This window comes from Crocuta crocuta, unplaced genomic scaffold (genome assembly GCF_008692635.1).
Source record: "Crocuta crocuta isolate KB4526 unplaced genomic scaffold, BGI_CrCroc_1.0 scaffold356, whole genome shotgun sequence".
In the NCBI taxonomy this organism is placed as follows: Eukaryota; Metazoa; Chordata; class Mammalia; order Carnivora; family Hyaenidae; genus Crocuta; species Crocuta crocuta.
The window spans coordinates 222,453-247,369 of NW_027527550.1; the positions used below are offsets into that span (position 1 = coordinate 222,453).

The 24,917-nt window shown below is 35.4% G+C and overlaps 1 protein-coding gene and 1 pseudogene across 1 annotated transcript in view; both read left to right on the plus strand.

The window, feature by feature from the left end:
* Window positions 1–24,917, plus strand: part of LOC144234778 (leucine zipper protein 2-like) — a gene marked incomplete at its 3' end in the record, with an annotated part of 391,662 nt that overhangs the window by 60,057 nt on the left and 306,688 nt on the right. The gene's annotated exons all lie outside the window — the stretch shown is intronic.
* Window positions 2,501–3,074, plus strand: LOC144234785 (transmembrane protein 126A pseudogene; annotated as a pseudogene).

Consider the following 24,917-nt stretch of genomic DNA (forward strand, 5'->3'; position numbering starts at 1 on the left):
AAAAGAGATTCAAAATAAACCATGGAGATAGTGAAGGAAACTGAGGATATATTACTTGGCATCCTATGGGTAGATTTTAGACTTGAAGGTAAATATTCAGAGAGTAAATAAGAAGATAAATTCTGGCCTAAGAAAATTTATGATGGTCAAGAACAATAAGGTTGTTATAATCACATTCTTGAATAGTTTACAAAGCAAACAGAATGGAAAATATTTTCACCCATGTAGTAAAAGATAATATTAAGGCTGCACTTCCAAACTTCTCACCTGTTATCAGAATAATATTTTTAAAGGACAAAACTGATAATCTAGCTGGTGGGAAAGTTTTAATTTCCAAAAACAAGCAATATTACAAATAGGTGGACAGAATAAAAACAATGCCAACAGAAAAATAAAGCTAACAAGTATTTCTTAAAAAATGTCAATGTTAGAGTCTTTTCTATAATATTAAAAACTAGAAGATTCATAAATTATAGTTTTCAAAGTTAAAGTTTACTAAATAATAGTGAAATTAGGTGGTCATATTGGAAGAAAAAGAGTCTTAGCAGTAGATTTATAAAATAATCAGCCCTCTTACACTGTTGGTGGAAAAGCAAACTGGTGCAGCCACTCTGGAAGACAGAATGGAGCCTCCTCAAAAAGTTAAAAATAGAGCTACCTTATGATCCAGCAGTTGTACTACTCAATATTTACCCAAAGGATACAAAAATACTAATGCAAATGGATACATGCACCCTAATGTTTCTATCAGGACTATCTACAATAGGTATTTTATGGAAAGAGCCCAAATGTCCATCAATTGATAAATGGTTAAAGAATACGTAGTATATATACACAATGGAATATTACTCAGCCATAAAAAATAATGAAACCTTGGGGCGCCTGGGTGGCTTAGTCGGTTAAGCATCTGAGTTTCACTTAGGTCATGATCTCACGGTTTGTGGGTTCGAGCCCCGCGTCGGACTCTGTGCTGACTGCCAGCTCAGAGCCTGGATCCTGTTTCAGGGTCTGTGACTCCCTCTCTCTCTGACCCTCCCCTGCTCACGCTGTCTCTCTCTCTCTCTCTCTCTCTCTCTCTCCCCCCTAGAAATAAATAAAACATTAAAAAATTTTAAAAAAAAATAATGAAACCTTGACATTTATACTCACATGGATAGAGGTAGAGAGTATTATGCTAATCAAAAGAAGAGGAGACAAATACCACATTATTTCACTCATATGTGGAATTTAAGAAACAAAACAAATGAACATAAAGGGGAAGAAAACTAAAGGAAAACAAAGAAACAGACTCTTAACTATAGAGAACAAACTGATATACCAGTAAGCATACCAACGTGCATAATAGGAGTGCCAGAAAGAAGAAAAAGAAAGAATTTTTTTCTGAAGAAATAATAACTAAAACCCTTCCAAATTTGATGAAAACATTGACACGTCCTCAAAGCTCAAGAAATAACAAGTAGGATAAATACACATAGACCTACACCCAAAAGAGAAAAAAAATAAATCTTACATGCAGCAAAACTGAATGAAGATGAAATACATTCCAGATAAATACAAATTGAGAAAATGTATTGCCAGAAGACTTGGCTTAATAAATACTCAAGGAAGTCCTAAAGAAAGTGACATCATAGAAGAATTGTGTTACACATACTAAAAGATAGTAGGTAAATATAAAGACTAGATAAACTATTTGTTGATTCATTCATCAATTTATGAATATTTGAGTTATTTCAAGTTTTGACTATTTTAAATATAACTGCTGACTTGAATACAGAAAAAGGTAAATATAAAAGACTGCATATCTCTTCTTTCTCTTACCAACTGACTTAAAAAGAAATTGTGTAAAACAATGTGCAGTTGTTTTATGAGGTATATGACATATGGGAATGTTACATATTTGACAATAAGCATACAGTTATGGGAGGTAGGAATAAAGTCAAATTGAAGTAATGGATGGCACCAAATGGTAAATTGAATTCACAGGTAGAAATAAAGAGAGACAGACAGTAAGTAAGAATTTTTTTTAAAGTATAATGTATTTTCCTCTCTTCTCTCAGCTTCTTTTAAGGATCTAAGATTATACAAAGCAATAATTATAACATTGTAGTTTTGTCCTGTCATTTACATACTGAAAAATTACTAAAGTGTAACTCAAATTACCACTCTGAAATATCTCTATCCTAAGACAGTTACAGTACTTAATGAGTAGAACATGATTGTTTTAAGTGCAATTAACTCTGTTCTGATATTTGAAACCTATCAAAGGGTGAGAAAACAAAGTAGGACAATATCCCTTGCCTATACTTGCTCATTGAATCATGGAAGATGTTGATGGGTATTTACTTCATGCAATAACATGGGAGGGTCTATAAAGAAATGTGTTGAGGTCAGCCAAAGATGACTGTGTTCAGGCTAGTTGAGCAAAGGTTGAAGTGAACCCCAGTGTGCAAGGAGGAATGGTGGAGGCACTGACTGCTGTGAGCAGAGCATAAGGCTCAAGATGGAAAATCATGACCCAGATGGTACTGTCAAGGAAGACTTAATTTTCAATATCATAACCAGAAAAATTAACCAACTCCCAGAAGCAGAATGAATCTGTTTGAACATGGATCAATATATAATGGTCTTAATGCTGCTCTCTGTGGTCTAATAGCAAATGATCTTTTTTGACACATCTTAAATGTGACACAGGCTCGTATAGGTGCTGGCTTACCAATGGCAGTGATTCCATTTTTGACCGTGCATGCATCTTACAAAGGTTTTGTAAGTTTACCTTTCGATATAGGTGATCTGAATTGTGAAACCTGTACACAGGTTGGTCTTGTGTTTAGTGGTCTGTACCCTGTTTTCTTGGCTATTACTTATGAATGGTGGCCTAGCAGCCAGGTATAAATCAGCCCTGTTACCAGAAAGTGGAAAAAACGTACTGGACTAGAATTTCTAAGCCCATCATTAGAAAGATCTTATTTCCCATTTTGCTCCAGACCGTGTTGGCAGCATACCTTGGCTCCAGACAATATAAATTAGTTATAAAGTCTCTTCAGTTGTCTGAACCAGTTCTAGAAATCCAGTGATTGTTAAACAACTTTGTACACAAAGATAAAACAGTAATGTATGAAAAAGAAAATAAATGTGTTGATATTTTATAGCATTTTTTGAAGTTTGAGTAGGAAAGTATCTTTCTTAAAAAGTCCTCTTTGGTATGCAAGAATAGATTTTTGGGTAAATTCAGCTCTTCGCATGTGCATCATTCATTGTTCAAGCCATCCAACCTTTAGTATTTGACTGTATTATTAAAGTGTTAACCATTTATGAGAGATTATTTTATTATTAATTTATTATTAATTTATTATTAATGTGGGAAATTTCTTGAAAACCTGTCCTTCATTTGGACAAACTGGGCCATATCCAGAAAAGAGTGAGTCAAATTAAAGCTCTCTTAAGCAATGGCTAAGATAAATAGATATCTCACTTTTAAAAATAGTACAGAAATTTACAGCTAGACAAACATTTCACATTCACATGTCTCAGTGTATCTAAATCTCTCTTCTGTAAAGCTTTGGACTTCCACAGATGTATTTGCCTGAGGGGTTTCTAAGACAGCCAATAGCTGGAGCTCTAAACTTTACACTTAATTTTCATATATGAAAATGGCTTGAAACCTTTCCTTTTATCGATTAGAAACTTAAGGCCAGATAAGAAAAGATTTATCTGAAATCATACTTGTGTAAGAGATAGGAAGGGCAATATGGAAGGTAAAACCTATGTTCAAATGTAGAAAAGCTAACATGTGAAGGGAATAGAAATCATTCTATGGAGTCCCATAAGACAGCAATAGAATCAGTGAATGGAAGATAAAAGTTAGAGAGAAAAACTACTGCTAAAAAAAAAATCCACCAACATAAACTATCATTCAGATGACTTGATCACAAGGAACACTGATTTCTCCAGGTATAGAGATGTTGAGGAAGAGGGGCGCCTGGGTGGCTCAGTTGGTTAAGCGTCCAACTTCAGCTCAGGTCATGATCTCACGGTTTGTGGGTTTGAGCCCCGTGTCAGGCTCTGTGCTGACAGCTAGCTCAGAGCCTGGAGCCTGTCTTCAGATTCTGTGTCTACCCGTCTCTGCGACCCTCCCCTGCTCATACTGTCTCTCTCTCTCTCTCAAAAATAACTAAAAACATTTAAATAAATTTTAAAAAGATGTTGAGGAAGAATCTGGGATTTGGCTCTTGGTGGTGGTATCTTGGATGTATCTGATCAAAGGTTGGATATGGTGTCTCTTAAGACACATTTTAACTCTAAGAGTTTGTGATTTTTATATATATAAGAAAGTGACTTTCTTTATTTGGTGTTTCTCAGACTGTGAAAGATTTTGCTAAAAGGAAATTTGAGTGTCTTTGTGCCATTTGTGTAGACAGCATTTTGGTGTTTTTATCTGGTGAAAACCTCTTACCCTTCCCACCATACCCTAGGAAAGGCATGTGAGTATCATTAAAAATATGTATATTTATATTTTCCTGACCCAATCTAGTGTTTATCACAGCAAATAATTTTAATTCAAATGCCAACCTCACATTGCAGTTAGTAGCTACCTTGGGGTTTGTGTTCTAAATAATGCTGATTGGTAGTTTGGGTTCAAAATAGGGAGTCAGATCCCTTGAGTCAGTTAGTTGGTATCTTTGGTATAAATCAATAAATGAATAGGTAGTTTGGTATGTGAAAAAAATAACATGGACGTATGATTTGATAAACTAGGGGGAAAATGTAAAATTGCATTAGGCTTATGTATATTTTTTTCTTTTCAACTATGATTTTGAAGTTCAAATATTCTCTTATTTCTTGATGAGTAGGAATGTTTTTGTATCTTCTACTGATTTTATCAGGCTTTTGAAAACATTATCCATTTATTGAGATAAGGAAACAATAGGTATGATTATTAGACTATTTGCTTAGCCCCAAATTTTCCTGCCAGAATAAAATGCTTCTACTTCCTCTAGACCGTTTCTAAGATAGCATTTTAAGGAAAACAATACCAGCTTAGAAATTCTAATGTGTAAATTTTGTTATCCCTTTTAGAAGAGTATACTGGGTGTCCATTTTGCAACTCTTTCTGTACTACTCTCTGTGAAACTGCAAGATTATCTTTTATATTCATGTTAACAAGTGAGGACAACTATGTGAATTTTCAGGCTTTGAATTCTGGAGACAGATGGACATATGCACATAAAATCATCATTGGTAGAACACAAAAGAACCTAACTAATCGTACATGTATAGATTGGAAATACAAGAAGTGATATTATGATGATGTCAGAGTATTATGGTCTCTTTGCTTAGAACAAGCATATAGAAGATTTACTGTCAAACTATTTTAAATGAACTGAATTATTTCTATTAAAACATTATAAAAGTCTTAATTTATTCATGTCAAGTCCTTTAAAATTATGAACTTTCTTATATTTGCTATTTCATACCTGACCAGTCCTCTTGCCATTTTCATCATATAAGCTGTAATAGTAATACAGACTTTAAACAATTCACTTGAATATTTTCCAGAAAACAGAAAAGATTTTACTCTGAAGACTCCTTACAGTCTTGCTTTGCCCTGTATAAATAGGGGTTCATTACAGCTCAATGCCAAATGGAAAAGGAGAATATTTCTATCTGACAACACATACAAAATGTGACAGCCACTTTTCACAGTTCATCATCACATATGTGACTCTTTTCTGTGTGCACGGATGGTAGCATACAAAGGTTGAAAACAAAACTGAAGGGTGAAGTCTATAATAAGTGAGGGAGGGGCAGAGAGTGAGGGAGACAAAGAGTCTGAAGCTGGCTCCAGGCTCCGAGCTGTCAGCACAGAGCCCGATGGAGGGCTCGAACCCACAAACCGTGAAATCATGACCTGAGCCAAAGTTGGTTTGATGACTGAGTCATCCAGGTGCCCCTCAGAATGCTTTTCATGAAAAAAGTGAGGGTATATTTTTTGGGTAACCAGAAATCTCATTTCTAGTCATTAAGAAGCAGAGCTAGGACCTGAAGACAAATTTGTGTAACTCTAAAACCAAGTCTCTTAAAATCTACATTATAGAATATTCTTTCATTTCCATTGTATACATCATTATTTTAAAACTTAGTTACTAGTACAGTGCCGTGTTAATGCTGTGTGAAAAGCTTGATTATGTAAATTTGGAAACTATAACATATTCATTTAATCAATAGAAATGGAAAAAATCTTAGAAAGCTATGTTGTCACACAATAGACATAGAAATCAGTAGAATTTGGAAAAAATCTTGGGAAGCTATGCTGTTACACAATGCATATGGGATATCTTAATTTTCTATTTTATTTTTGTTATTTTCTAACTAGAACCTATGAGGTATTTGTAATTTAGCTGATTAAGTCTTTTTGAGTGAATTTGAATTTATGTATCAAATGACCAGTGTAAGACTTCAAGAAGAGGAGAAATACACTCTGTAAATATGATACAACTGCCTTCAGGAGTTGAATAGTGTTAAAAGACTAGCATAGCAATTTTGTGTTCTTATATTCTGTATTCTTACTATTTTTGTAGAGCATAGGAGCTTATCTCTGCAGAATTGCAGAGGACAAAGTTACTATAAATGCCTACAGTGTTTCTGGTTTCAAGTTGTTTCCCCCCACCCCCACCAAGTCTATTGTTGGCAAGCCCATTTACTACTGAATAATGAGTAAAAAGGAAATAATTGTGTGATTGTATGGATTTTTGTTCTTAGTCCTTGTTTAAAAGTCAAGTAGTTTAGATGACTTATTGATTAGTAGAGTGAGTAGCAGTTAGAGGTCAGTTGGGAATGAATTGATACTTGAACCAAATACAAAGATAAATGCATTTAAAAACTCACTTGTAGGAATATTACAGTATAGAAAATCAATGAGTATTTTTATCCCTTTAGAAAAATTAAAATGTAAAAAAATATAAATCTAGAAATTGTTTTTATTTTTTAAATTTTTTTAAAATGTTTTATTTATTTCTAGGAGAGAGAGAGCGTGAGCAGGAGAAGGTCAGAGAGAGAGGAAGTCACAGACTGAAACAGGCTCCAGGCTCTGAGCTGGCAGTCAGCACAGAGCTCGACGCGGGGCTCGAACCCACAAACTGCGAGATCATGACCTAAGCGAAAGTCGGACGCTTAACCGACTAAGCCACCCAGGCGCCCCCTAGAAATTGTTTTTAGATAAAAATTTATAAGATCATGTTTTTAATTTATTTCTTTAAATTCAAGTAGTTAACATACAATATATTATTGGTTTCCAGATTATAACCCAGTGATGCATCACTTACATGTAATACCCAGTGCTCATCCCAAGTGCCTACCTACTGCCCATCACCCATTTAGCCCATCCCACCACCCTTCTACCCTCCAGCGACCCTTGGTTTGTTTTCTGTATTTCTCTTACAGTTTTGCCCCCGTCTCTGTTTTTATCTTATCTTTCCTTCCCTTAACCTATGTTCATCTGTTGTTTCTTAAATTCCACATATGAGTGAAAACATATTTGTCCTCTGACTGACTGCACTTAGCATAATACCCTCCAGTTCCATCCATGTTATTGCAAATGGCAAGATTTCATTATTTTTGATCTTTGTTAATTCATTTGTGTCACAAATACTACTTGGATACATATTTTAACATTAGGCAGCAGTCTGATAAAGACTGTCTTTATCCCAGAAATAGCCTACTGCATAGCTGCAAGGAATATTCCCTTACATTATACCTACGTTCATAACCAACTTAGTGGCCAGCATGAAATGGGTATATAATAGATATGGATAAATTGGGACATTAAATTTATAAAATTAATTAGTGAAAGATGATTTAAATATCCAGTTTTTTAAAATGATTCTCAGAAGAAGTACAGGATACTGTAGTGGTTATTTTCTGTTAGTAAGACTTAAGATTTCCCAAGTTCCCTGATGTTTAATGATGTTTGAATATAACCCACCAATGTTTCTGCACACATCTGTAAATCCTTTCTTCTTCTTTTTTAAAATATTTATTTTTGAGAGAGAGAGAGAGAGAGAGAGAAGGCGCATGCAAGTGCACAGGCAGGGGAGGGGCAGAGAGAGGGAGACACAGTCTGAAGCAGGTTCCAGGCTCTGAGCTGTCAGCACAGAGCCCGACAACATGAGCTGTCAGCACAGAGCCTGACATGGTGTTCGAAATCACAAACTGAGATCGTGACCTGAGCTAAAGTTCGACACTCAACCGACGGAGCCACCCAGGCACCCCAAATCCTTTCTTCTTTATTCAGTTCTGGGAGATCAGTTAACTAACAGAGAAAGGAACTTTATGTATTTTATTACGTTCCGGTGCTGCTTAAGGACAACCTTGTTTAAATCCTTTCTAATTGTTTCAAAAGTTGTAGATCAGGCAATTAGAAGTAGAACAGCTGTGTATCTGTTGCCTGCAATACTGGAAAGATTCATTTTCTTTCTGTATTGCCTGTCATCAAATAAAGAGGCTGAGAGTTTGTCTGTGATAAATGCATTCTATTTAATGCAATGGGACAGTCCCTTAATTTGAGCACCTAGCATAGTGTCAGCCTAAATCTCCTTCTGCTGATTTAATTAGCAAAAGTTCCATATTAATCACTTTGCAATTAAACTTTTTTAGTCTCCCATTGAAAAAAATATATAATCCTTTCACAAAACAACAAAAATTTAGAATGAGCTCAATAATAAAAGTAATTTGCATTTTTTAAACAAATGTGTTAAACAGCTTATGAATTATTCAACATCCAGTGTTGGTTCTTCAGACTTAATGAGCCTCTCTAATTTGACTTCCATACCAAATTATAAATTTTATTCTATGTTTATGAATTGAAAAGTATTCATCAGCAAAATGCATGTACCAATGTGCTATATATTGTTAATAATTTTTTTTCTAATTAGGCAAGAAAGTTTGTTCTAGCAATGCAAGCAGAATTCCTTACTGTGATAAAAATAGTTTTATAACTGTTATTCATTTTACTGCCATATTTATTATGAGCAAACTATAGGTGGAAATCTCATTTTTGTTATGATTTTATATTTTTCTTAGATGTCCTATGTTGAATGATCACACAGAACCCAATTATAAATCTATTTCTCAAAGCCTCAAGGCTGTTTTGTTATCTCATTTTGAGTGGCAAGGTTCAAAGTTCTAGCAGACTAGAATCCTATATATATATAAAGCCTAGCATCATAATATTTCTTCAAAAAGAAGTAAAGCATTTCTCAGTTTTTGGGTATATCTCTTTCACTGACAAAATAACAGTTCATTTAATGATGAAGAAAATGCTGCCAGTAAAACAAGGAACAAAACCCACAAATTAGCCTAATATGTGCACTTTAAACTCTTTATTGCATTTGAAATTCAACATATATGCTAAGGACCTAAACATAACAGAAATATACAAATATTTGCCAACCTATCTTGAGTATTTCCTCTGTACCTGGCTCTGTTCTAAGTACTTCCACACATTCCTTACAAAAAGCAGCATTAGGACATAGATTCTATTATACTGTATCTTAATGAGGAACCTGAAGGTCAGAGAGTTGAGTTACTTTCCCTGATAGTCAGCAAGTCACTGGCCAGGTAGCTACTCAGGCTCCTGGCCAGGCTGATTCCATAGCCCATGATGGTAACTACTGACAGCCCTCTCTAAACCATGCTAGGCATACTTCATGCCTCTTGTTGAGTTGCATCCATTATTCTATTTTGAATAATTTCATGTTGGGGAGTATAAGCTGTTCTACCTCATAATGTTAATGAAATGGTTCATAGAAGAATTAAGTGAGTTCTCACTTCTTCTAACTGGAACGCTACTGGTCATCTAACAGATCATCTAATTGTAGCTCATTTCTGTCAGTAATAAAAACATATTTTGTTCTTTTTCATGCATCATTTTTAGTGTGTCTTAGGCAATTCTCTCTCTTTTTAAGGGGTATTTTGGCTCACTATAATCCCTAGATATTTTTTTTTTTCTGCCAAAGGATAGATTCTAGAGATGGATGCAAATAGAAACTTATTTTTTTTAATGTTTTATTTATTTCTAGGAGAGAAAGAGAGACAGCGTGAGCAGGGGAGGGTCAGAGAGAGAGGGAGTCACAGACTCTGAAACAGGCTCCAGGCTCTGAGCTGGCAGTCAGCACAGAGCCCGACGTGGGGCTCGAACCTACAAACCACGAGATCATGACCTAAGCGAAAGTCAGATGCTTGACTAAGCCACCCAGGTGCCCCATAAATAGAAACTTATTAAAACCACAGTATGTCAGAGATGTATATCTCACATTTTACTGTAAAATTTAGATTTAGGATTTTCTAAAATGGGCTACACTAATCCAAATCTCTTCTTCCATTTTCATCAGTTTGGTGTTTTATGTGAAATAAAAATTCCTAAGAATGTATCTCGAGTCATTGTACAAAATAAGAACTCAAAAAATAGTGGTTCCCTCATGCCCTCACTTGAAATTTTATAATGTCCAGTAGCGGTGCATGTAGTTAGCACAGTGGTTCTCTATCCCATCTGTAGTTATCATTCATCACATAGATCTAGAAAAATGTGTGCTTGATCCCAACAGATTTTGGAGACCTAGGTTGGTGATTCTGAAGTTCTATTTTTTAGTCTCATATTTGTCTTATGTGGAGAGTCATCATATAAATCCATAAATGAGTCTAATTATTTCTTCAATCCTGAGAAAATTAAAGGGAATATATAAAATTAGGCCAGATACTCCAAGTGTATTTACGTTTGAGACAGTAATCTAGAAGAAAGGGCATAAGAGCAACCATATGCAGCATTTCTTAGATTTGACTAAGTTTGGCAATAGCTAATTAACGGCATGAAGAAAAAGTTATCAAGGTGGTTTATGGGATTTTTTCTGTGGTTAACTCTTAGTTATGCTCTAGCATTGGTTCCTTGTCTTCCTAAGAGTTTTTCTAATGTTCCATATATAATCCTTGCAGAATACACACACACACACACACACACACACACACACACGTGCATACATACATTATACATACTGTAGCCCAAGGGCTACTTTAATTAATCAGGGTTAAAAATAAGAAGCCAGTTGTCAGGAACTAGCTTACACTCTTTTGCCTTATTCTTTACTCTGCCAACAGGTTCTCTTCTTTTAACACAGAGATCTAGGCTCCAAATATAAGGTGTATTTCAGGAGTGAGTTTATAGCATGTTTATTAAGAGGAGGAAGACTGAGATGTGCCTGGGTTGTATGAGGATCCTACCTGGAGACTATCACATGTTTCTATGAAATATATTATTTCAGCTTTTAATATTCCCAATAACCAAGGAGAAGACTATTTGGCACTCTTTTCCCAAAACATCCAAACTCTCGTTCTAGATTTTATTTGCCCAGTAAAGGAAAAGTAGTCATTCTTCATCTTTATTATCTTCAAACTTATTTAGAAGGAAACTAAAGCAGGTTGTAATTTTACGTAGACTTACCAGTAAAGTCAAAGTGTGTCCTGCATTTAAATAATTTTTAATGTATTATTTTGTTCTTTCATTCATTAAAATGCATGTGTATTGGGTACCTACCATATACTAACTCTGTAAGTACTAACTCTGTAAGTCAGTGAGCAAACCAAAATACTACTATCTGGATACCAAATTCTGGACATGTCTGGAGAGAGCAAATGAAACCTACCAGCTTTTTTTTTTTTTTGTCCCACCCCTACCCATAAACCTCATAACTTCTGTTGTCTTAGTTCCAACCTCACCTCACCTCTGCTTCAGTCCACCACAGTCACTTAGTGACCTAAGTCCTATTGTGACTTCCAATAATCCTCTGGTATTTGAGATGTTAGAAAGTTGTTCTTTATATTTAACTACCAACTCCTATGATGAAATTGACAACCATTTATTTCCACTCACCAGAGAAGAAACCAGCTGGACAGTTACATTGTGTAATTATGCGTCAGATCTATTGCTCTCTAAGTGGTTAAGTATAGATAAATGACTTCATATCTCATGATCAAACAGAGATGTCAATGATGTTTTGTTGCTACAGTGGGCTTTTCAGAGTTGTTCTGATTTCCTAAGAGAATTTACTCAATTCAGATTATTTTCATATTAGTAATTATCATATGTTCAAGTATCTTTGTGTGATCCTTGATGACAAGGTGTGTAGTGATAGTAGTATCCTTGGTGCCTACCCTACTGCTTCCATACATTATTGCTTAATAACTTTTTGCCAATTTGTCTTGTGTGCCTTAGGCAAACTGCAAAATTGATAAATAGGCACTGATTTGAAAAGGGGCTAGAAGTCAGAAATAAATGATACAGAAACAACAACAAAAACCCAGTGGGACAGATCAATGAAATCAGGAGCTAATTCTTTGACGAGATCAACAATATTGATAAACCTCTAGCCAGACTCAGAAAAAGAAACAAACAAAAACAAGATTCAAAATCACAGATGAGAGAGGAGAAATAGCAACCAACACCACAGAAACACAATTATAAGAGAATATTAGGAAAAATTATATGCCAACAATTGGACAACAAAGAAGAAATGGAAAAATCCCTGGACACATATAACCTACCAAAACTAAAGCAGGAAGAAATAGAAAATTTGAACAGGCCAGTTACTAGCAAGGAAATGAAATCAGTAATCAAAAAACTTCCAACTAAGTTCAGGCAGATAGCTTCACAGGGGAATTCTACCAGACATTTAAAGAAGAGTTAATTCTTCTTAAACTATTCCAAACAAATTGAAGGAAAGCTTCCAAACTTGTTCTATGAGGCCAGCATTACCCTGATACCAAAACGAGATAAAGAAGAGAGGTATGGGTCAATAACTTTGATAAACATCAATGCAAAAATCCTCAACAAAATACTAGCAAACTGAATACAACATACATTTAAAAAAAAAATTATTCACCGGGGCGCCTGGGTGGCTCAGTTGGTTAATCGTCCAACTTTGGCTCAGGTCATGATCTCATGGTTTGTGGGTTCGAGCCCCCCGTTGGGCTCTGTGCTGACAGCTAGCTCAGAGCCTGGAGCCTGTTTCAGATTCTGTACCTGCCTCTCTCTCTGACCCTCCCCTGCTCACGCTGTCTCTCTCTCTCTCAGAAATAAATAAAACATTAAAAAAATTATTCACCATGATCAAGTAGGATTTATTCCCAGGATTGAAGGTTGGTTTAATTTACAAATCAATCTACATAAGACATCGTATCAATAAGAGAAAGGATAAAAAACTATATGATCATTTCAATAGGTTTAGAAAATTTGACAGAATACAACATCCATTCATGATAAGAACCCTCAAAAAAGTGGGTTTAGAGGAAACATACCTCAACATAATAAAGGCTTTATATGAGAAACCCATAGCAAACATCATACTCAATGGACAAAAAGAGCTTTTCCCCTAGGATGTATACGCTCACCACTTTTATTCAACATAGTACTAGAAGTCCTAGCCACAGAAATTAGACAACAAAATGAAATAAAAGGTAAGGAAGAAATGAAGATTTCACTATTTGCAGATGACGTGGTACTATATATAGAAAACCCTAAAGGATCCACAAACCAAAACAATACCACCACTGCCATCACCAACATAAACCTGCTGGCACTGATGAATCAGTAATGATGCAGGATACAAAATCAATATACAAAAATCTGTTGCATTCCTAAATACTAATAAGGAAGCAATAGAGAGAGAAATTAAGAAAATCACATTTAAAATTGCACTAAAAAATAATAAGATACCTGGGGAAAAAACTAACCAAAGAGGTGAAAAATCTGTACTCTGAGAACTATAAAACACTAAAACAGTTCATGTTTGTGGTGGTGTCTCTGGTATCTTTGTTCCTTGCAAAAAAATATGGAACGCTTCACGAATTTGCGTGTCACTAAAACACTAATGAAAGTAATTGAAGACCCAAAGAAATGGAAAGACATCCCATGCTTATGAATTTTTTTTAAATAAATATTTTTGTCTTTATTTTATTTTGAGAGACAGAGACAGAGAGCAAATGGAGGAAGGGCAGAGAGAGAGGGAGACACAATCTGAAGCAGACTCCAAGCTCTGAACTGTCAGCACAGAGCCCGATGCAGGACTTGAACCCACGGACTGTGAGATCATGACCTGAGCCGAAGTCAGACACTTATTCAACTGAGCCACCCAAGCGCCCCTCCGTGCTCATGAATTGTAAGAAGAAATATTGTCAAAATGTCTAATCTACTCAAGGCAATCTACAGGTTTAATTCAGTCTCTATATCAAAATATGAACAGTATTTTGACATAACTAGACCAATACTAAATTGTATATGGCATCTCAAAAGACCCCAAAAAGCCAAAGCAATCTTGAAAAACAAAACTGGAGGCATATTAATTCCAGACTTCAAGTTATATTACATAGCTGATGTAATCAAATAGTATGGTACTGTCATAAAAATAGATCCACAGATCAATGGAATACAAAAGAAAATCCAGAAACAAGCCCACAATTACATAGTCAATCTTCCACAAAGGGAGAAAGAATATACAATTGGAAAAGACGGTCTCTTCAACAGAGGGTGTTCAAAGATCTAAACCGTTTTTCTTACAGCATACACAAAAATAAATTCAAAATGGTTGAAATACCTAAATGTGAGACCTGAAACTATAAACATCCTAGAAAAGAGAACAGGCAGTAATTTCTCTGACTTCAGCCATAGCAACTTTTTTCTGGATATGTCTCCTGAGGCAAGGGAAATAAAAGTAAAAATAAACTATTGGGACTATATCAAAATAAGTTTATGTACAGCAAAGCAAACAGTTAACAAAACTGAAAGGCAACCTGATGAGGAGGAGAAGATATTTCCAAATGACCTATCTGATAAAGGGTTAGTGTCCAAAATACACAAAAAAAAAACCTTCTAAAACTCAACACTCAAAAAACAATCCAATTAAAAAATGGGCAGAATACATGAAGATATTTCACCAAAGAAGACTTATAGATGGAAAACACACACATGAAAAGATGCACCACATCATTCATCATCAGGAAAATGCAAAAAAAAAAAAAAAAAGAAAAAACCTACAATGAGACATCACCTCAGACTTGTCAGAATGGCTAAAATCAAAAACACAAGAAACAACAAAACGTTAACAAGGACATGAAGAAAAAGGAACCCTCTTACACGGTTGGGAATGCAGACTGGTGTAGTCACTCTGGAAACAGTATGGATGTTCTCTAAAAAAGTTAAAAATAGAAGTACCCTATGATCCAGAAAATACAAAAACACTTATTCAAAGAGATACATGCCCCCAGTGTTTTAGCAGCATTATTTGTAGTAGCCAAACTATGGAAGCAGCTCATATATCCATTGATAAGTGAATGGGTAAAGAAGAAATGGTATATATACGCAATGGAATGTTATTCAGCCATAAAAAAATGAAATTTTGCCATTTGCAATGACTTGGGTGGAGAGAGTATAATGCTAAGTCAAATCAGTTAAAGAAATACAAATACCATATGGTCTCACTCATATGTGGCATTTGAGAAACAAAACAAATGAGCAAAGGAAAAATAGAGGCACACCAAAAAACAGACTCTTACCTATAGAGAACAAACTGATGGTTACCAGAGGAGAGGTGGGTAGGGGGATGGATAAAATAGGTGATGGGGATTAAAGAGGGCACTTGTGGTGACGAACACTGAATGATGTATGGATTGTTGAATCACTATATTCTACATCTAAAACTAATAGAACATTGTATGTTAACTGGAATTAAAATAAAAACTTAAAAAGTGGGGAGGAAGAATCAATTCTGAAATCATGTATTTAAGTCTGTTTTTAGTGTATAGGTGCAACTTTCAGTCTGGAAATGCCTGGGTAATTATAGGTGGTCCTTTCCCTGTGAAATTCACAATTTACTCAAATCAGAGGTTGTGAAGACATATACATATACACACACAGTCCACTCTAACAACAAAATCAACACAAAATTGCATGCTCCCTGTGATTTAGCATAGTATTTAAGTAAGAAAGAAAGTATGAAAGAAAATGTCACTAGTGAGTAACCTCTGAAGGTTAGCTCTGAGTCAAAGCCCTGTTCTTTTGGATACACTCACTGGTAAATACACTTATCTCCATAATTCTTGAGTTTTTCTGGTTACTTCTGGTTAAATGAAAGTTTTATTTCTAGCTAAACTTCCATAGAATGAGAATGTCAAAAAGCATTTTCTTTTCAAAATGCACTTGTTTCCCTTTGGATAAAAGGTTTCTCAGGGTTTCGCAGTGGCTTGTTCTTGCCATTATGTCATTAGCCAAATCCAAAAACAGGATTCTTGAAATTAGGCTAGACTTATTTCTGAAGTGTATTATTCACAAGTCTATTTCTGCTAGGTATCCTTTTGAAGGGATTCTGTGGTCAAATAGCTTTTGGAAATACTATATTTCATATTCTCATTTTGGAAGTTCAACGGGAATGGGAGCATACTGAGTGAAGTAACAAAATCAGACTTGTTTAATCTCAACTCCATTTTTCTCAAACTTACATGACTGTGGTCCCTCTTTCTCTCCCTTCTATTTATAGTTTGAAAAAACACATGTTCTGAAGATCATCTTAACATTGACTGAGTCTGTATAGATACTAGCACAGCTTTCGGAAGCTTTGCTTGTTAGTTTGTTTTAGCTAAATGTTCTATGGTGGTTTTTTAACTTCCCCACTTATTATTTTCTCCAAGAATATAATGGTGAATATTCAAAAAGATTCTGGCTCCTTGAACTACCAATCTTGGTATTTCAAAAGAAAAGTAAAAGATAATTTCCCATTTAAGTTGTGTATAATCACTGTTAGGCTTTCAGTGTGATAAATTCAGGAGATTTAAATTGTATTTTATATCCACCATACAGTTTTGAGAGTAAGCATCAAGCTTCTTGAAGAGTCTGTGTCTTGCCCTTGTACTGACAACAAACAAAACTGTTAGGGACCTCTCTCCTTCTAAATTTAATAATGGCATATGGTTATAGTTTATTCTAAGAAGGAAACCACAAAGGTGAAAATGGCATAAAAATAAATACAGGCTTGGAAGAAAGTTTAGAGGACTTAAAACTATAATTGAGAAAGCAAAGAATATTTAATTGATCATAACTGACCCCATCCTCACAACCACATTTAGAATTAGTGTCTGAAAAATGGTTGCTATTCAAAGAAAACTGAAAGGAGCTAAGGACTTTTATGCACATCTAATTTCATTCTCCTGGAAACTCTTTGAAATAGATGCTTCCATTCCTGTTTTACCAATGATGTATTTTCTCAAAGTCATAGTCAGAAAGTGGCAGAGCCTGGGCATAAAGGTGGATGAGTCCAGCCTTCTTTGGTCAGCGTGTTCACAGAACACTCAGATGCTCACTCTCTATGGTATGAACGCTAAAAATTTAGAAAAACTGTATAACCATAAGTGGATTTAGTGATGAACAATAGAGAAAACATGCCAAGAGAGTGTCTTACTCCCTCAGCTTCCTTTCAGTATTTATGTAGTCAACTTGCATATCTTGAGACTTAATAAGAAAACCTGAGTGCTGCTGTTTCCACCCCTTACGTTCAGTGGAACCATATTTGACTATGCTTGTCCAAGCTTCCATCAGCTAGAATTCAGGACTGATGCTTGCATGTGAATCAATAGCCAGTGTCAGGTTCAAATTGAATTTTATTGCTGTTAGTTCCTTGAGTCATTGTTTTATGTCTTGCTGCATTGCTTAAACTAACAGAAAGGATTTTTCCAGCTTAGCCAGTGTGGTTTTTTTCCACTCTCATCTCTGTACTCTATAGGCTATTTTATTTATCATACTCCTTTTTAAATAAGTGATATATATTATTTTTTTAATTGGGAAAATTCATACACTTCTGTTCCTTTGTGTTCCCTGGTCTCTGCTGAAAAGCCTTTTTTTACGATTGCTTGGGAATCCTTTTTAGGCTGCTGAATATGGAGGTATTATAGGGGTAAAGGCAGAACAAGATTATGATTGTGACTCTTTGCAGCTTCTTAGGAAGCTGATCATAGACCTATTTTGCTTAATGTGGAGTTTTACTTTCATAGGGGATGGAATTATTGCAATATGACTTAAGAATACTATTTTTAACACTAAATATTAGGTGGTTAATCAAGACAAAAATTAGCCAATGAATCCTTAGTCATGTTTAGTGGGAGAGAAATGAACCACAAGAAACTTTAACGTACATTTTGTTGTTCTTGTTGTTGAACTGTACTATTTATTCTAAACTTTCATTTCCAAATTTTTACTATGCCTAATATTCCCACAAAATTAGCCACTATCATCTCTTTTTCTTTCTCAAATTCCTTTTGTAGAAATGCAAAGGAAAAACTAAAACCCACAGAATCAATATCAGAAAGAAGGCAATGTTTTCAATTGTGTTTCTCTATACTTTCTATAGAAATAAAAAGGGAAGCCAGTAGAAGCTTACATGTTCAATCATACAATGATTGGAGCAATCTAAACTTTGTCTCACCAATCTCAAACTAAGTAATTTCATATCACGTTACTCCCTCACTTCTACTGGATCTTGACGCCATTGTGCTTCTGTTTTGTTTTGATTTTGAGTGATCGTATTTATGAAGTCCACATAGATATTTGCTTTTTCCAAACGGGTCTGAGGAGTTTCATTTTATAAATAAATTCTAGGAAAAGTATATCTTTTCAAGTATAGGAACAAAATCTTTTTTAATATGGAATCAGACCATGACCCCAACCCCACCCCACAAGTTTATTATCTTAGTTTAAGTGGCCTGAACTTCAAAGATGCAATAACCATTAAAATGTCTTAAGTTTTTATGAAATATATCTTAATCTGTTCCTATTATTTCATTTTTTTAAATGTTTATTTATTTGTTATTAGAAAGAGCATGCAAGCAGGGGAGGGGCAGAGAGAGAGAGGGAGAGAGAGAATCCCAAGCAGGCTCCACACTCTGCATGGAGCCCAACATGGGGCTTAGTCTCGCAACCATGAGATCATGACCTGAGCTGAAATCAAGAGTCAGATACTTAACCAAGCCACACAGATGCCCCTCTGTTTTTATTCTTAATAAAGTATAAATGACCTTGTTTGTGATCATTTTGATATAGTAGTCTATTTTAAATTAGAAAACTATGAACAGATCAAGCTTTATGCCATTAGTGTTAAAATTCAAATGTGTAAACATTACAGAGAATAAATAATCCTCAATAGAGAACCCAATCCTGGATTCCCTGTATGCTAGGATTAAATTACAAATATTCTTTGGGGACTTACGATTTTCATATTCCTTTTCTAGAATTTTATTAATGCCAGAGTAGATTCTTTCTGACTAGTTCTAATTCTCTATATCAATTTAAAGCCAAATCATATTTGTTGAATTTGAGTTATCAAAAGCTTATGTTCTTTTGTAGTGCAACTGGGAAGTAAATGTGTAGCTTTATTTAACAAAATAATCCTTTAAAAGGTAAGTTGGGAATTTTCTGAAATCATATGTGATAACAATTTGAATTATGACTGTTTTCCTTGCAGAGAGTTAGCTAAATGGGCACAAATATGTAAGTTTTGTGTGTGTAAGATTTGAGCAGAGAACAAGTCAAATACATTTCTTCATGAGCCTATCCTTGATAGTGTACATAAAATATTTCTTTTGTGAAAGAACCAGAGAGCCTTGTGGCTGGATGAAGATTGGGGAGGGGTGTTAATTTGGTATTATACAAGGGAGAATCTAGTGATGGTTTCACTCAAATATCTCATCGCGGACTATCCTGCCTAGAATTAGATTTATCACTCTTCCAGGATGAGAGAGAGAGAGAGATAAAGAAAGAGAATGAGCAAAACATCTGAATGGAGGGCTTTCCTAGGCTTCTGAGTCTTAGAGAAACTAAATGGTCAGCTCATTCCATGAGTATTTCGATCTATAATTCTTGACACTGGGGATGAGATTCCCTTTGTCAGGAAACCCGTTATGAGATTCAACAGCATAAAGGTTATAGGAAAGTATTTAGAATATTTTTGAAATTAAAAGCACTTGTGGTAACTAAATATAAAGTCTTTCTTAAGTACCTAGTAAGTACTTGGCAATGCACAGTGGGGGCATAGAAATATATGACACAGTCTCTACCTTCAAGAGGTTCTCATCCTGGACAACTTTGTTGTTAAGTAAATGAAATATATGTGACCAATTTAAAAAAGGGACTAAACAGCACAAATTGTATTGAAGAAGGTTTTCCAAGATGTTGCTGGGGTGCTGGACATTTTATGTCCATCTGAATTTTCCTTTTAGGAAGTATAGATGTCCACCTGGCTGAGGCCAAGTTCTAATACAGAGAGAAACACAGAAAACTTGAATGTGGTAGGATATAGGATAGCTTTTGATGTTATTTTTTTACTTTTTAAATTTTATTTATTTTTTAGGTTTATTTATTTTTGAGGGAGACAAAGACAACGTGAGTGGAGGAGGGGCATAGAGAGAAGGAGAGAGAGAGAATCCCAAGTAGGCTCCAAATGGTCAGCACAGAGTCTGATGTGGGACTTGCACTCACAAAACCGAGTACGATGTTTAACTCACTGAGCCAACCAGGTGCCCCTTGATGTTAACTTTTTAAATGTTTTTCTTTTTACTTGTTTTTCATAAATTGTTTACAACTTTGTGCTTTCTTGTTTTCAATGAAAATGTGGGATTTTTTTTTTTTTTGGTGCAAATATTGACTTTATATTGATGAGGAAAAAATTCCCTTATTAGGTGACTCATCACTTTTCCATGAATTTGCTGAGCCATCCTTGACTCATGATCATGTAGTTCATATACACCAGAAAATGAAACTTTAAAGGAAGAAATGCCAGAGCCTCCGGTTTGTCAGTGGATTAGAAATCTTGAGACGAGCTTTAGCAGGATTCCCTTGAGATTGAGATTGATAGTAACATATGACCTGAGCCTGAGTGGTAACATGTGACTTTATTTAACTAGTCCTTTAAGAGTGTTAAGAAAATTAGATATTTTAACTAAAAAAGTGATTGAAGGCAGTGTGGATAACAAAAGGAATAAAATATAGCTTCAGAGGAAGGAACTTGCCTTTTTAGTCTGTCTTTAATGGCTTTGGATAAGATGCATAAGTTACCGGGGAACTATCCCAGCCTGACCTCCAGATCACAGGTTCAGGCTCACTTAAAAACTAACAAATAAATACATGATTTTTTTTTGAAGACAATATTGTATTTTAGAATGAGGATACTAATAGGAGTAGTAATATAAATAACTTGTTTGTGTTGAACATTTATGGGATTCTAAGCTCTCATTAATAGCAATTTATGCTACCTTTCTCATTTATTTATATATTTAGTGGTCAGGGAGGGGCAGAAAGAGAGAATCCCAAACAGACTGCACTGTTAGCACAGAACCCAGCACAGGGCTCAGTCCCATGGACAATGAAGTCATTACCTGAGCTGAAATCAAGAGTCAGATGCTCAACTTACTGAGCCACTCAGGTATGCCTGCTTTTCTGATTTTATCCTCATAGTTCTGTGATGAACCTACTAGTGTAGATGAAGGTACTATACTTTGTGAAAAACTGAGGCCTAGAGAGGGTATGTGATTTTTTTCAAAGTCAATAGTTAATAAAACAAAGATCCTGGCCTCCTATGCATGTACTTCTCACCTCCAAACGCATACAACTATCTCCTAGGCACCTTGGGGCTCAGTTGCAGCTGAACTAGGAAAAAATCTCTGCTTACTTTCTTGCTGTTAGGGCATATTTCTGGACCAACTCAGACTTAGCCATTTGTGTATCTCATTCTGATCTCTGATTTCTATAAATAAACTCTGGCCCTACAAATCCCAGAGCTCATAATGTCATAGCCATTGGATATGCCATCTGATTGTCTTCTGTGACTGTTTTGTAGATTTCTAGTTATTCTTGGATCTCTAATTCATGACTATGGGCACTCTGAATTTTCTGTGTCTCTCTTTTAGATCCTGATGTCTCTCAGGTTTTTCTGTTGCCTTCACTGACTTTCCAAAAGATACCCTGTCTTGTTTCCCTAGATAGCTTGACCCTACTTCACAGAGCTGCTGTGAGAAGTGAGATAATACATGTGAAAATGAATAAAAAACTTAACATCCCTAATTTCCTCCTCACTAAATTGAACAGGAGTGAATTAGGTACTCTAAAGTTTCTGTGGCTCACTGATTCCATTATCAGTGATTTATTAACTTGCCATCAAGTGCAAGGTATTCTGACATCAGAGTCCAAATATCTTAGTTTATCGCTGAGGCAGGCTCTAGGAGGTATTGTATACACTGAAGGAGAATTGAATCCACTCAGAGGAATTAAAATGATTCTTTAGGTTAACTTATTCTTAAATTGGTCCTTACATTGCAGTTAGTGTCATGAGGTCTTCTGATTTTCTTCAAATCTTGTGAAATACGTATATAATTATAGATTAACATTTAAAAAGTCAGGCCACTGCTTGAAATTATATATGACAGAGAAGTACTATCTCCTTGCTAAGTCTGACCTTGATCTGTTGCCTCATTTATTTTCAGTGTGGCTTATAACTGAATGTTCAACAAGGTCCTTTTCAGCTGATCTGATCCCAAACTGAGCATTTTCAATTTAAACACTGAATCTTGAGCATGAAAGGACAGCAACTGTGTTCATAATTGATGTGATTGGGGTTTGGGGGAAAAAAAAAAGTTGAATGGTCTCCCCTAAAGTCTGATATCCTAGTTAGGATTCCGATACTTGGGGTATTTTACTTTGGCTTATGTGCATTTATAATTATCCTGTTTTATTCTTTGATTAACAAAAATAAAGCTTTATCATCCTGGCATATGTATTTGACATTCAACTGAATGTAGTTCTGTTTTGCCCTCTGAAAAGCTGTGGTCATAATAGATAACATATGCACACCATTCGTGAAGTTGAGTGCTTTCACATCCACAGGACAGGCTATACTTTGGGGGAGACTCTTCTGTCATTCAAGAAAATAAGAAGTAAAATGGATTTTAAACATGTTAATTACTAAGCTACTCACTAAAATTTTTTGAACTATTATTGCCCAGAACACATTATTTTCTAATTGAGAATAAATACTTGCCAGTTTTCATTACAGCCCCTTTCAGCCACTGGTGACTATTGTGTAATATACCTGTCCTATCTCATGAGGATTAACAAAGAGCTGTTTGGGGAAAATACACAGTAAGTAGGGAGAGTATTATGAAAATGGAAAAACCCACCAGGGCATATTCTGTGTATGGTTACTTTTTAGCTGTTAGTACTTTTCACTATGAATTTTATTGATTTACCCCATGGAAACATTAACTACATTTAACTGGGATATTATGCCAGGATCTTTAGATTCACCCTTCCTGACAACAGGTATTCCTAATGTGCCGTGTCATAGCCTCTTGGTGATTCATTCAATCAGATCTACTCTTTTCATGAATGCTGCTAATTAGAATTTGTGGAGCATTTCACATTTGATTTAAGACTTGATTTTATAACAACTTTCTAGCCGGAGTACTGTCAACATTACAATATTTTTAAGTGCAATTGTGTATTTAAGAGACAGAACCCAAATGGTAAGAGAAAAAGCATGTGACATACTGATTCAGGGAAGCTGTGTGTTTTATGATGTTTCTCTAGGTTTATATTTCCTTCAGTTCTTATTATCTCAACATGGCTGCCTACCTTCTACACTACCTGGTCTGTATCTAGAAGATTCCCCCCAGCGTTACTCAGTACCCCTGACATGATCTTCCACACGCTAAACCCTAACAAGAGACACATTTGCAGCATAGCCCATGTAATCCATCTGCAGCAATGGGAGTTTCTGGGAGAGGACCTTCATCTGAGTGTCACTCTCTGGGTTGCAAAAAGAAGCACAATAGAAATGACCTTCTAAATATGCTGGCAGTGAAGATTTTACCTAGTGTGAGGAGAGGTAGTAAAATATTCCCTTTAAAAGTCAGAGTCATATAATAACAGGGCTAGACAAAAAGAAATAAAATTACACAGAAAAGAGGCCAGCCTTTCAGTGGAATGCTTTGTACCTTTTAGAATAGAATCCATTATGGACATCTATCAGTGATACACACAAGTCAAATAATACCCATTCTTTAGTTTCCTGCTGCCTCAAGTGGACTTTTACTTCTTTTTCCCCCTGTAAAATTTGAACAATTTTAAATGTGAAACTTTGCCTTTAGAGGCTGTTTTTCCTAGTTTCAAATTTTAATGGAAAAGGTAGTGGAATAAATGGGGGATCTGATTCAAAAGGCTTGGCCTGTCCAGTATTTTAAATGGAAGTTGAAACTCAGTAAGTCTCAGGGCTGTTGGCAGTGCTCTCCCAGCAGGACTTTGAACTTCTCCCATGCATCCTATTGAGCTGGACTGATCACTTTGGCCCTTAAGCTAAAATCAATATTTCTCTTTTCGGATGATGCTGTATCTCAATCTTGCGTATAGCATTGTGTCCTTTTCTGCCTTACATTATATAAGACTTGCATTATAAATGTAATTTATGATTATAATTTTTGGCATTGTGTATTATTATTCCTATTGTCTTTAGCTAAGGAACAGACTGCCCTGATAATAATAATTTATTATCCCTTCTCATGGTTATATGGGTTGACTAGGTTCAGACGAGCAGTTCTTCCATTGTCTGTCATGTGGTTGTGGTCAGATGTCCACTGACACCTGTCCACGGAAGTTCACTCACATAGCTGCTGCTTGATGCTAGCTCTTGGCTGGGAACTCAGCTGAGCCTGTGGTCTATGGTGCTATAAGTGGCTTTTCTTTGGAATGATCAGGTCACCCTGGTTTTTACAAGGGTGTTCTTGATTTTCACACTGAAAGTTGCCCACCCTGGGAACTCCTGTGGTGTTGAGCAAATTGAAAG